The sequence below is a fragment of the Puma concolor genome, chromosome C1, assembly GCF_028749965.1.
Source record: "Puma concolor isolate L17-30 chromosome C1, mPumCon1.1.hap2, whole genome shotgun sequence".
NCBI lineage: Eukaryota > Metazoa > Chordata > Mammalia > Carnivora > Felidae > Puma > Puma concolor.
In genome coordinates, this window is record NC_141674.1 from 141114245 (window position 1) to 141127927 (window position 13683).

The 13683-nt window shown below is 40.9% G+C and overlaps 1 protein-coding gene across 4 annotated transcripts in view; it reads left to right on the forward strand.

The window, feature by feature from the left end:
- Positions 1-13683, forward strand: part of LYPD6 (LY6/PLAUR domain containing 6) — a 123633-nt gene that overhangs the window by 60526 nt on the left and 49424 nt on the right. For 2 of the 4 annotated variants that reach the window (XM_086718552.1, XM_086718554.1), the window contains exon 2: positions 1987-2159. The exons of 1 other annotated variant lie outside the window; for it this stretch is intronic. The gene's annotated coding sequence lies outside the window, so the exon portion shown is untranslated. Of the gene's footprint in view, positions 1-1986; positions 2160-2572; positions 2703-13683 lie in introns of all 4 variants that reach the window. One more of the 4 variants, XM_086718553.1, reaches the window with a different exon arrangement.

The following is a 13683-nucleotide window of genomic DNA, read 5'->3' on the forward strand; positions in this document are numbered from 1 at the left end:
AAATTGTAGTTGCTTTGTGACATTTGATCGATCACTTTTCTTAATTTCCATCCTGATAACAATCTCCTTAGTCTTTTCCTAAGAAGCTCTTTCATGGCAGAAACACTGTCCTGTGTATGCCTGAGAGAGACAGGACCAGTTATACAGGGTGGAGGACAGTGGGGGTGGGAGGTACCCCTGTCTCTTTGAATTGATTTGTTAATATTTTCCTGTGTTTACTGAAATCAGGGTACCTGAAGAAGTTAAAAGTTTAAGCCATAAAAATGTTATAGTCACAACTGGGCTTGGAACTGGCTTCAGAGAGAATAACTGAGTCAGACATTTGGAGGCTGAGAACCAAATTAGGGAAATATGAAAAGTAGAAACAGAGAAGCCAAAATGGCCCCATGCATTACTGAATGGCCTAAGGGAACATCTGTGCTTGTATGCTTCTTGGTTTACAAACTGAATCCAGGCACATTTTCATCACAATGGTTGCATTTGAATAGCAGTGAAGGTCACCAGGATTAGGGGTTTTGACCTGTCACGGCAATGGGGTTTAGGTTTGGTGTCTTTATTTTTGGCCTGTGAAGTCTGTTGTTCAAAGCAAAGTTGATCTTTCCCTGAGATGGCCTTGAGGGCCTTGAGTGGAGGTGGGCCAGCTTCACGTTTCCAATGAGTCTCTCCTCCTTCTCCTCCTGACTGCCTCTGTCTCGTCAGGACTGGAGCCTGAAGCCCTACTCTCTGAGGCTGCCGTGTAGGGGGTACACTCCAGTACTGGGTGGGTGCATTTGCAGTGGCATGTGTCGCTCTTTTGGGATCATGCTGGTGGACCCCCTACCTGTCCCTGGCTCTTGACCGTGTAGTATTTAACCTCCTTGCGTTTTCCCAAATAGAATGATATACTTGAAAACACTCTGAAATATAGACTTATTATATACCGCCCATTAATTAAATGCAGTTGACCATGATTATTTTGCTTTGAATTCCCTGTCAGGAGATACTCTATCCTGGTAAGTTTACTCATATTTTGGACCTTGTGTCATTTTTAAAATGCTCCATACTGGACATCTGAAAGAAGCTATGGCCAATTTTGAAAACCTGTACCCTTGTAGCTCCTGTTTAGTGTAGCTATCTGGCCTCTTCCTCTTAGCACCTTCTTACTTCATGTCTACTTTGAATAATCTCTTGTCCAACTCTTTGGAAAGGGGAAGAATACTCTTGTCCCTCGGGAGTGCCCCGCACACATGTTGTTGCTGTGAACCTCTGTGCTGTCCACTTCCCACTGCCATAAGAGATTTAGGGATGCCTTGCTTGCCTTTGTTCCTATCTTCTACTCCTCTAGTTCCTGTGGCTCCATTTCATAGCAGGTTTTCACGTTGGCTCATTCTTACCTTGCTTGGTGAACCTCTGTCCTAGTCAGAGACAGCCTACTTTTTTGACTGTCTAGAGAATTTTGGGGGACGTTGCTACCTGGAACTGTTGCAGCAGTGCCTACCCCCTCAGCCAGGCAGGCCCTGTCCCTACGGCTTGACCCAAGGCATCAGGGTACATGTCCTAGTTCATTGTTTCAAATGTCAGGATCTGAAGTCTTATGATAGCCAATTCTGAATTCTAAACACTATGGATTGTTATATCCGACACAAAGTTTTACAGTCTCTCAAGCCAGCGGACAGTAGTTGAACGGAAGTATTGATAGAGTAGTTCACAGATGATGGGCAGGTTATGACGTGATGCAGTGAGTGTAGTTGTATTCATACATAGACTCTTGTTTGGAGATGTTCACCAGTGGTAACAACCTTTACTTGTTGGGTACATATAGTCTATTGCTCAGTGCTCTAACCGCTTCAGGTGAATTTCCTCTGACATTCACAATGAGCCCTTATGGTAAGCATTAGTACCCCCATTTTACAGATGAAAGAATTGAGACACTTGCCCAAGGTGAGTGGTAGAATTAGTATCCTGGTGCAGGTGCCTCTGACTTCAAAACTTTCCATTATGTTATAGTGCTGTGTATTGACAAAGAAGAATCCTGAAGTGATCATTAGTAACCCACTCTCCACGGGAAAAAGCACTTCTGAGCATTCTCTTGAATGTGGCACCACAGTTTTTCATTGGATGATTGATTGATTCTTTCTTGCTATGTGCCAGACACTAAAATGGATTCTGGAGTTTTAAAGGTGAGTAAAACTTGACCCTTATCCCTGAGGATCCCACAGTTTAGTGAGGCAACCTCTTATTTAGTGTCATTGAATTAGTGTCTGCTATAGAAACTGTCTTTGAGCTTTCTCTTGTTCCAAACCATTTTTTCCCCTGCTTATGAAGAAAAGTTCTTGCCCTGAAGTAACTGAATTTAGGGGATGGCCTAGAGTGTTGTGGATCTTTGTATGTCTGTATGGGGCTTTAAAAAAATTTAATTTTGTTCCTGGAGCTCTTACTGGCTTTTTGCATTGAAGTCAGATTCCACAAAAGCAGCTAAGACAGCATGATAATGTTTTATATTTATATGGCCCCTCCTAACCTATAAAATGCTTTCCAGGTACATTATTTGATTGATCCTTATAAGAGCTGATTTTTGATACCTGTTTCATAGCAGTGACTCTCAGAAGCCACTCCTGTGGGTGTGATGAGCCTGACGTGACCCTGGGTTCTCTGCCTGTGACGTGCCACTTTTCAATGGGGGAAGAGGTTTGCTGATAGGAAGCTTTCTGGAAGAAGAGAAGGTATATCATGTAGAAGGAAATGTGGTTATAAATATCCTGACTTGTTTGTGGGGAAGTAGAGAACAAGGAATGTGCATTTAGCAGGCCAACAACTGGAGTTAGTTGGCAGTTCGATTGACTGTAGTCAAGTACCTGAGCAGGGGAAGCCACGTGAGGAGGGAGGAGGGTGTCTCCCTCAGTTCTGACTACCATAACAAAACACCACAGACTGGGTGGCTTAAATGACAGAAATTTAGGGGCACCTGGGTGGCTCAGTCAGTTAAGCGTCTGACTTGAGCTCATTCATGAGTTCGAGCCCCGTGTTGGGCTCTGTGCTGACAGCACGGAGCCCGCTTCGGACCTTCTGCCTCCCTCTCTCTGCCCCTCCCCTGTTCACGCTCTCTCTCTCAAAAGCAAAGTTTTAGAAAAATGACAAAAGTTTATTTCTCAGAGTCAGGGCATGGTGTGTGAGTGTGTAACGTGGGCATAAAAGGCATAATCAATGTGGTTGTAGAAAACGATTTCTCGATAGTTATTTGGACTGAAAGTAAAAGGAAGGTAGAATTTCTGAGTGCTTGACGTATGTCAGCCTTTCTGTAAACATCTTGGAAATTCATGCAGTGCATTATTAATCCCTCTGAGGAAATGGAAGCTGTGATTGCATAGCAGTGAGTCTTCTTCCCATTTATATTAGCAGGATGCTGCCATACAGAGGTGTTATATTTTCCTTCCTTCCTTCCATCCTTCCTTCCATCCATTCTTCCTTCCATCCATTCTTCCTTCCTTCCTTCCTTCCTTCCTTCCTTCCTTCCTTCCTTCCTTCCTTCCTTCCTTCCTTCCTTCCTTCCTTTTTCTCTGTTTGTATCTCTCTTTCTTTCTCTCTTTAGCCCTTTCTTTCTTTCTTTCTTTCTTTCTTTCTTCCTCTATCCCTCTTTTTTCCTTTCTCTCTTTCTCTCTCTTTTTTCCTTTCTCTCTCTCTTTCTGTCTTCCTCCCTTCCTTCCTTGCTTTCTGGCTTGCTTGCTTGCTCACATTCTGGCTTTCTTTCTTTCAGCTATACAAAGATCTTGAATGTCTATCCTTTTTGAAAACCTTTAGGTCCAAATTTGACCCCCTGGGAAGGTTCTCTGTCAATGAGAGGATATTGCTTTATGTAGGACCCCCCTGGAAAAAATAAAATAATCCTTGCACATTGGCTCAAGTGTGTGATGAAAAGTGTATAGTCTTGTGTTCTGTTGCTGTACCTGCCTCATTCAGGTACAGCCTTGCATAAGTCTTCTCCTACTTCTAAAGTTAGAATGATTCAGTGATGACAGTAAAGCCCTTTTTCATGGTAATTATAATCAGAGTTCTGAATACATTTATGCATCTATAGCTTTTCAGTGTTACACTTAAATGGATGCCATCAGAAGCATTTTGAAGGCTGATTTAGCTTGAAGAATTTCCATTTAAAACCCATTCTTGTGTTTCTAGCATTTTCAGCAGCAAGGCGAGGGAGTTGGTCTGGTCCTAAATGACTATGGTTAGCGGATGAATTCAAGGCTCTTCACTGTGTGAAGATAGTATTATTTCTTCCTCACAACTCTAGAAGCATAAATTTTCAAAATAAATAGCCTCATACTTGCTCTTTTTAGGATATTAGATGGTACTAAATAACCAGCTTATCAAGAATAAGGCTCACTGAGTTAGCAGGCATGGAGGGTGGAGGGTGCGCTGTAGGCAGGGAAGCCTCACTGGGAAGGGGTCAGAGCCAACTGTGGTCCTGTTTGCCTTGTGTGGGCAGGCTGCAGACCCAGGCGTGCATTAGGGAGCTGTCTTTTTGGCCACAGCATTACTTACACACCAGAGGGTATGATGTACAAATCTGAGCAAGATTAAGGGATCTGGGTTCTACTGTACCGTGTGAGAAGATGAGATTAGCTTTCCCCAGCTACAAAGACTGGATACATTTTAAAAAGTATTTTAACTGCAGGGATTTCTAAATTCTCCTGGAATCTATTACCATCTATTAGCTCCTGGGGCTTTGAAGCACTGACTGCTGAAGATATGACAGTAATAGGGTGATTTGCTTTCCTTTGTGGTGGGGTTTGAATACCAAGGTGCCAAACAAGACTGGATAGTCTCCTCCAGACCTGATGATGGAGGTAGGGAGGTTTTACGCAAAGCCTGCTTACAAATCAGGTGGCTTGACGGTCTAGAATCAAAAGTGCAGTAATCAGCTTACACTGTCACGTTTCTATCAGGATGACAAGAGTACTTAAGACCTGCTGTTTGGAAAGTCAGAAGCAAATGTTTTTGCTTCAACTCTTAATTCACAATGATGTCATTTCTTCTCGCTGTACAGTTGTATTGAGGAAATCAGCCAATGTTCTTTGTTCTGCTGCATGAAAGGTGGTTTTAGGGCCATTAGTGATTCTATGAGCTTCCCTTCACTTGAGTCCCTGAGTTTATACTTTTGCTACAACTAGGCAGAGTTGTCAACAGGGGACCTCTAAACTCCTGGAAATAATGATAGTAGCCATCACTATTCTCTGTGTCAGGCATGTGCTATGGGCTCTCATTGTTCACCTTATTTAAGCTTCACAAAAAAGAATATGAAAATCCTTTGACTTGACATCCATTTAAAATATATTTTGAAACTAAATTTATACCATAAATTCATATTTCATAACTTGAATCTTTTTTTATAATGAAATTTATTTTTTTCCTGATTATATAAAGTAAAAATCATCTGAAACTCGTGTCTCAGTGATAACCACAAATAACATTTTGGTGCCCAGCCTTTTATCTCTCTCTTTGTGTATCTTTCTCTACACAGACACATTGGTGTGTGTATGTGTGTTTGTACAAATAGTTCTTCATAAATTAGATCCTATTAAACATTCTGTATTTATTGGATACCTTTTAAAAATTACGTTGTTTCTGCCTTCCCTTCACACCATGACCCCCTCCCCCCCCATCAATCAGTGTCAAACAACCTAGTTTATATATCTAGGTATCTCCATATTTCTCTCCATGTGTTATATACACACTTATATTTATGTTTATGTTTTGGTATGAAGAGGCATCCCCCAAAACAGTGTTAGTCATGTGATCAGGCTCCATTATCCAGAATTCTAAATAGTGGACAATACATTCCAAAAATAGAGGGATTACTGTAACATACTCTGAATCTTCTCTTACTGAGCAGTACCTCATAGTCTTTCATTGTTGAGATGGCATATGGCTAACTCATTCTCTCTAGTGACTTGGTAATAAAATGTGGGGTAGGAGCTCCATCTAATTCTTTTTGTTCCCATTTCCATGACATCCCATTGGGCATGTGCCATTTATCAATGAGGTGTTTTCTCCACAATGGATCACGACGCTTACTTTGTCACGTGGAAGCTCCTAGTCTATGAATATTGCTTCTTAGTCTGTTCTGTTATTCATTCCCGTGCCGTGTTTTGATGTTAATGGATTTAAGTCTGTCTGGTATGGCCCTTCCTTCTTTATTCTTTTTCAAAAATTTCTTGCCAATTTTTGGACATTTAATCTTGCCTAAACAGATATTATATCCACTTTATTTTTTTTAAGATTTATTTAATTTTTTTAATGTTTGTTTATTTTTGAGAAGGATAGAGTGAGTGGGCGGGTGTGCAGAGAGAGGTGGGGACAGAGGATCGGAGGAGGGCTCTGTGCTGGCAGCAGTGAACCCCATGCAGAGCTTGAACTCAGGAACCTTGAAATCATGGCCTGAGCCGAAGTCAGATGTTCAACTGACTGAACCACCCAGGCGCCCAAAATTTATTTAATTTTAGAGACTGCATGAGTGGGGGAAAGTGGGAGAGAGAGAATATCTTAAACAGGCTCCTGACACGGAGCCTGACTCAGGGCTCAATCTCACAACCCTGGGATCATGACCTGAGCCGACATCAAGAATTGGACACTCAATTGACTGAGTCACCCAGGCACCCTGATATATCCACTTTAAAAAATTGGGATTCTAATTGACATTGTATTAAATGAATGTATGAATTTTGAATTTATATATTTATCTCTAATCTTTCTTTTCCTTTTTGATGCTATTGTAATGCTATTGTATTTTCATTGCAAATATGGGGAAAAGCTCTAAACCACTAGCCACCTGATCCAAGTCCTTTATTGCGTCTAGTAGTTTTCATATTTAAACCAGAGTTGGAATTTCTAGGTATGTAAGCATATCATTAAGAGAAAGGGAAAACTTTCTCTCCTCATCACTCTATTTATATTAACTATTTTCTTTACCTCAGTTCACCGTTGCATTGTAATGATGATAATAGGTATCCCATCTTATTCCTGGCATTGTTTAGAATGATATTTGCAGTTGATTTTCGATAGATATTTTCACGTTCAAGATGTTTCTATTTACATTTTACTTGGGGTTTTATTAAAAATGGCTGCTGAATTTCACCAGGTGGTTTTTAGAAACTATCCATATAACCAACCACTTTTCCTCCATGCATTTGTTTCTGTTACGAATGATGTTAATGGATTTGCTACTGTAGAAACTGCCTTTTTGGCATAAACCCCACTTGATTACTGGCAGTATTCTTTCGTCTACTTTTGGATGTGCTTGCTAATATTTTACTTAGAATTTTTATAAGTGGGATAACAAATAAGCAAATATTTACAAGTGGGATTTCTCTGTAGTTTCTTTTATTGTACTGCTTTTATCAATTTTGGTTTAAAGGCTAAGCCAGTTTTATAAAATGGATTTAGAGGCTTTCTCTATGTTTCCATAGTCTTGAATAATTTAAATAACATATTTTTATTCTTGGTAAGTTGTATGGAACTCACTGAAAAATCCTCTGTTTTGGCTCTCTTTCTTAATAGTAGGAATTTAACCACTTTTGACATCTTTACTACGATAATTTATCTATTCGATTTTCTACGTGAATTAGTTTTGTTAATTTATAACTTGCAGAAATTCATGCCAAGAACATCAGAATGCATTTGCTTCTTTCTCTTTTACCTGCCTCTAGCCTTGCTCCTTCCCAGCTCCTACATTTCCTTTCATTCTTGACTATTACTGTTACTCGTGCTGTCTCTCTGTTATTTCGGAAGACTTTCACCTTCACTGTACACTTTCCCAGTTATGATAGCCGTAGTATCTTAGATTCCACAATATATTTGCAAGATATACTTCTCGTCACTGTTTTTTCTCCTTTCCCTTTTCCTCTCTCTCGAGGTCTCTGCTCTGATGCATTTTTGTTGCATTAGGGTCCCTGTCGCTATTTTTTACATATAAAACATGAACTTTATTTAGTTATGAAACTTTGCATTTCTCCAAGGATTTTCTCTCTAGCTAGATAAGCTTGGGAAAGTTTAACTTAGCTGGGCCTTAGTCTCCTTATCTGTAAAATGGTAATACCAATAATGGCTACCTCATAGGAATATTGTGAAGAGTTAGTGTAAGTATTCTCGTTACCTATTGCTATGTAATGAACTGCCCCCAAACGACAACTTACTATTACCTCTCGTGATCCTGGGGGTTGGGCTTGGCTGGGCTATTCTTGTTTGGGGGCTCTCATGTGGTCAGAGTCGAATAGCAGCAGGGGCTGGGATCTTCCAAAGGTTCAACTAGGTTTGATGTCCAAGATAACTTTTTCACTCACATGACTGTTTTTCTCATACAACCACTCTTTTCATCAGAGAAGCCTGGGTTTCCTACATGGAAATTCCAAGAGGCAGTATTCATAACGTCTTGGCTTAGAACTGGTATGGGTACACTTCTACCAGATTCTATGAGGTGGGAGACTAGACCTCATCTTGGGCTGGCATGAATGGAGAGGGAGGGAAGGAACTAATGGGAGCCACCTTATAGACAAACTATCACGATAAGTGAAATGCTTAGAATTGAACCCGGCACCAAATGAGTGCTATTAAATGTTAACTCAATGATACTATTGTTGTGGTTATTAAATCAACTTCAATATTTCCTATTACTGTGGGAGGTGAATGATGTCTCCAATGGGCACAGAATTCTGGGAATGCAATTCTTTCCTCTCAGTAGCATGCAGATGAAGTCTGATGTTAGTCTAATTACCTTTATAGGTAACTTGTTATTTTTGTCTAGATGCTTCCAATATTTTTCATTAAACTCAGAAATAAGACAGGTGTTACCACTTTTGAACAGGCTTTTGGAGGCGTTAGAAAATATGAGACAAGAAAATAAAGGAGGAAATATTTAAAAAGAAAAAAAATTTCCTCTTTGAGTTGATGATTATATTTAGAAAACTCAGGAGGCTCTATTAAGAAAAAAAATGTATAGTAAGGTGAGTGATTATGAGATAAACACATAAAAACAAACTTTTCTTTATTCTAGCAAGTACTGGGGTTTGCATTGATAAGTGTCTTTTGTAATCATTATTTTTTGTTTTTGTTTTTGTTTTTGAGAGAGACACACACAGAGTGTGAGCAGGGAGGGGCAGAGAGAGGAGACACAGAATCTGAAGCAGGCTCCAGGCTCTGAGCTGTCAGCAGAGCCTGACGCGGGGCTTGAACTCACAAACTGTGAGATCATGACCTGAGCCAAATTTGGACGCTTACCCAACTGAGCCACCCAGGCGCTCCAGTGATGATTCTTAACTTGAAACTGGACCCGCTCTTTCAACCTTCCAACTGCAGCCTTTTTGCAAGATAAGGCCATTTTCCTGTGTTATTTCTTCAATTTTTGCCTTTCCTCCGTCTGCTCCTGTTTTTCTACACGTTCTTGTAATTTGTATAACTATAATATGCCAACTGCCTTTTCTTGGGACAATTTGCCCTTTTATTACAAGGTTCTAATTTTCCTGTTTTAGAAGATTGTCCTCTATTTTATGATAGGGTGGGGATGGCAGAAGGTGGCCGTGTTTGTGGGAGGGGGGCGGGGGGAGTTGTTATTTTGTCTTACAGCTGTCCTGGAAGTACTCCTGTGGGATTTCACAGAGAGGCTGCTTTCTTCTCATTAGAATACTCTCTTGCTACCTGGGGTGGGGTGGGAGGGGGGAGGAATGTGCAGGGAGGTTCTTCTGGGGACCTCAGCGGAGGACAGACAGCTGGAGTTGGCCTGCTGGACAAGCCTCAGGCTCATGAAGTTGTAGCTGATCAAAGCATCCCACAGCTTGACCTGAACTTTGAGGGTGAATAAAGCAATGAGTAAGCCATGGAAACTAAGATAAAGGGACCCAGGCACCAGAGAATAATAAGCAGAAGGTAAGTGGTGTTGGTCAAATAGAATAGATGGAGGAGAAAGATGATTTAAAAAAAAAAAAAAAAAAGATAGAAAGTAATTCCATTGCAAAATAAAGTTTTCCAGAATTTAAACAAAATGCTTCTTATTTATTTGTTTATTTCTTTTTTGATGTTTATTTATTTTTGAGAGACAGAGCATGAGTGGAGGAGGGGCAGAGAGAGAGAGGGGAGGCACAGAATCCGAAGCAGGCTCCAGGCTTTGAGCTGTCAGCACACAGCCCAACGTGGGGCTTGGACTCATGAACCGTGATATCATGTCCTGAACCAAAGTCAGATGCTTAACCGATTGAGCCACCCAGGTGCTCCAACAAAATGCTTTTTAAATGAAACATTCCACGCGGCGCCTGGGTGGCTCAGTCGGTTAAGCGTCCGACTTCAGCTCAGGTCACGATCTCGCGGTCTGTGAGTTCGAGCCCCGTGTCACGCTCTGGGCTGATGGCTCAGAGCCTGGAGCCTGCTTCCGATTCTGTGTCTCCCTCTCTCTCTGCCCCTCCCCCGTTCATGCTCTGTCTCTCTCTGTCTCAAAAATAAATAAACGTTAAAAAAAATTAAAAAAAAATAAAAAATAAATGAAACATTCCATAGATGTCAAGAATGCCCAAGAAATTGTCAACAGTGATTGCCTCTGGAAAGGAGGGGTGGGATGGTAAGGGGACCAGGGTTAGAAGATGAGTTCCTTTTCATTGATATTTGGCCCTACATCACATTGCCACATGACATATGAATGTAGTTATGCAGTTGGATGTGGAATGGAGTGGGCTATAAAAAACAAGTAGTGGTGTTAGGGTAGGGTGGAAAATTTCTGTTTCCAAATTATAGGAAAATATGGCATTTAATTTGGAAGGAAAAATGCATCTTTATTTTTATTATCTTCTAATGAAACCACAAAAGGACTCGTAGTACCTGTGACTTTGTCATCAGTACAAATCTAAAACATTTTCAGATAACATTAGAGTTGTTGCAGACATCTTGAAATATCATTTAAGCTCATCATTGCTTGAAATTATAATCATTATTAGCATCACCAGTAGAGCTTGATATTTAATGTTATAATAAAGAAGCATATATATTGCTGTATCACAAGTTTATGTATTTTAATATTTTTATGTTGATATTTAAATATAATTGGTTTGGTTTGTAATCCTATGTATTTCACTTTATGCATTTAAAAATACTGCTCTGGGAAAAGGTTCATTGGTTTCACTAGACTGATAAGGGATCTATGTGCCCAAAAAAGTCAAGAAGTTTTGGGATATAGGGACTGTTGGGGTAAACTGGTCTGGAAGATCAAGTGGAAAAACATTTCAAAATACAAGAGCAAATATATATAAATAAAAGGTCACAATCACTGGGATATTAAGAGACTTAGTGGACAGTTTGACCCTTCCAAAATGAGCAGGCCAGATAACAGGACAAGTCTTCCCCATGAAGCATGGTTGGGAACATTATGTCTGTGTTGTTGCTTTATTTGTATGGCTTTTTAAAGGAAAACACAACATTGGCAAAGTTTTGTTGGAGTAGTTTTTTTGTTTTCAAGTTAAATTTTTAAAAAATGTGTTAAAGTTTATTGATTTTGAGAGAGAGACACAGAGACAGAGACAGAGTGCAAGCAGGGAAGGGGCAGAGAGCAAGGGAGACACAGAATCCAAAGCAGGCTCCAGGCCCTGAGCTGTCAGCCCAACACGGGGCTCAGACTCATAAGCTGTGAGATCATTGACCTGAGTCAAAAGTCGGATGCCCAACCGACTGAACCACCCAGGTGCCCCTGTTTTCAAGTTAAATTTTACCGGTCCACAATCCCCCCCACCCTTGCTCCATCCATGCCCAGGCTCAGAATCACTGATGCAGGTCAAATCCTTTAATGCACAGGTGGAGAAGCTGGTGTGATTGTCCATTGGGAAAAGCTACTTCGGGCAAAGCCAGGACTGGAGCATCCCTGCCCCAGACCTCCATGCCATTGCCCGCCCATCTTGGCTGAAGAGGGGGCTGGGAGGGCTGGTGGGAAAGTCCCAGGACAACCACCTGATGCTTTTAGACCTGAAAGAACTTGTGGTGATCTGTACCTGCCCCAGGCAGTGGTAGCATGTCCTCTGCCTGAGCACTTGTTGCTGTTTACTCCACACTCAGGCGGTACCTGTCCCTTAACATTTTTCCTGGAATAACAAAGAAACAGCCTTTTTAACTCTTGCATGATGTCCTGCTGATTGTAGGTCTCGGTGGCCCTTTAAGTAGCAAAAGGAGAGCAACATCAGTGCTTGAGACTACTGATTGTGTCATTGTGTGTGAGGAAACAACAAAAGGCAGTGTGTGTGTGTGTGTGTGTGTGTGTGTGAGAGAGAGAGAGAGAGAGAGAGAGAGAGAGAAGGGAGGGAGGAAGAGAAAGTTCGTAGTTCTTTGTCTGGAGGATGAGAGAAGAAAAAATCTTGTCTAAACAAATTTTATTTAAGCCCTGGGATTATGTATTCATGGGATTTTTTTTTTTTTCCAGAGGAAACTGTAAATGTTACTGGCCATTGTAATCTTGCTTTACTAGCTCTTGATTAGAGATCATATTTAAACTTTCCAGTAACACACTTGTTAATAGTGTTTGCTGCTTAATTATAACAATACTTTTTAAAAGTGCCAGGACATCCTTAAGTTCATGTTTTGATAAAAGTAGAGGATTCAAGAAGATTGCTTTTGGATGTTAGCGTTTGCTCTAAGATTTGGGGCCTTCCCCAGGATATGCAAACAAACAAATGCAAAGATAGTCTCACCTGCATGTATGAGATGTGTTTCTGTTGGCGTGTATCTGGCTGCATCCACACTCTGGGGGCTCCACCTGACAGGGACTTCCTTTTCTCATTAATAAGAAGACTGGAAGTTGGCAGTCCAGGGCAGATGTGACAGCTCTGAGAGACCAGTTTTATTCCATCTTTCTACTCGTACTCCCCAAAATGATAGTCACACTCTTGGGCTTCTCATCTCTATTGCAAGCCCCAAGAAGGGTGAAGGGCAAAGAAGGAAAAGCAAAAGCCAAAGGTGAGCCATCAGCTTTCTTAGAAGCACCACTGTGGTTTTCATTTACATCTCATTAGCCAGGAATGTGTCCCATGACCACCAGTGCTGGTGGGAATTCTGGGAAGTGTATTTTGAGTCAGGCTGGATGCCACCCTGAACAAAATAGAATTTCTATTTGTAACAAAGAAGGAGTGATCGGATTTGGGGTATGTAACCTTCAGCCTAGCACAATATCCTTCACCATACCCCTCTGCCTGCATTGCAGCTGTTTCCTGTTCATCTGTCTCTGGCTGTGTCTTCTCCCCCAGGAAGTCCCCTGGAACCCCCAGGAGGGGTTAAGTGACCATTCTCTGCGCGTTGTTTAGCTATACAGTTAACATCACACCTAACCTATTCCTGTCATCTGGAATGATCAGTTTTATGACAGATCTTGTAATTACTGTCAAGAGTGGGGTTTGTGTCCAACTTTTAATCCCGGTTCCTAAAACAGTACTTGGTACACAGTAGACGCTTATTTAAAACAGAACTGTTGAAGGCCAGGTAAGCTTACTGAAATTCAGGGATCTCAGAGCACTTTTAGTTTTTTTCAAATTCTTTTTCATTTTTCTCTGTTTTGAGCTACAATGTATACATTTATAAGTGCCTCTGTTAGATATATTTTTAGATGTTTTTAATCTTGTAAAACATACTGGTTGTTGGTGCCAGCATACATGTGAATGTGTGTGTGTGTGTGTGTGTGTGTGTGTGTGT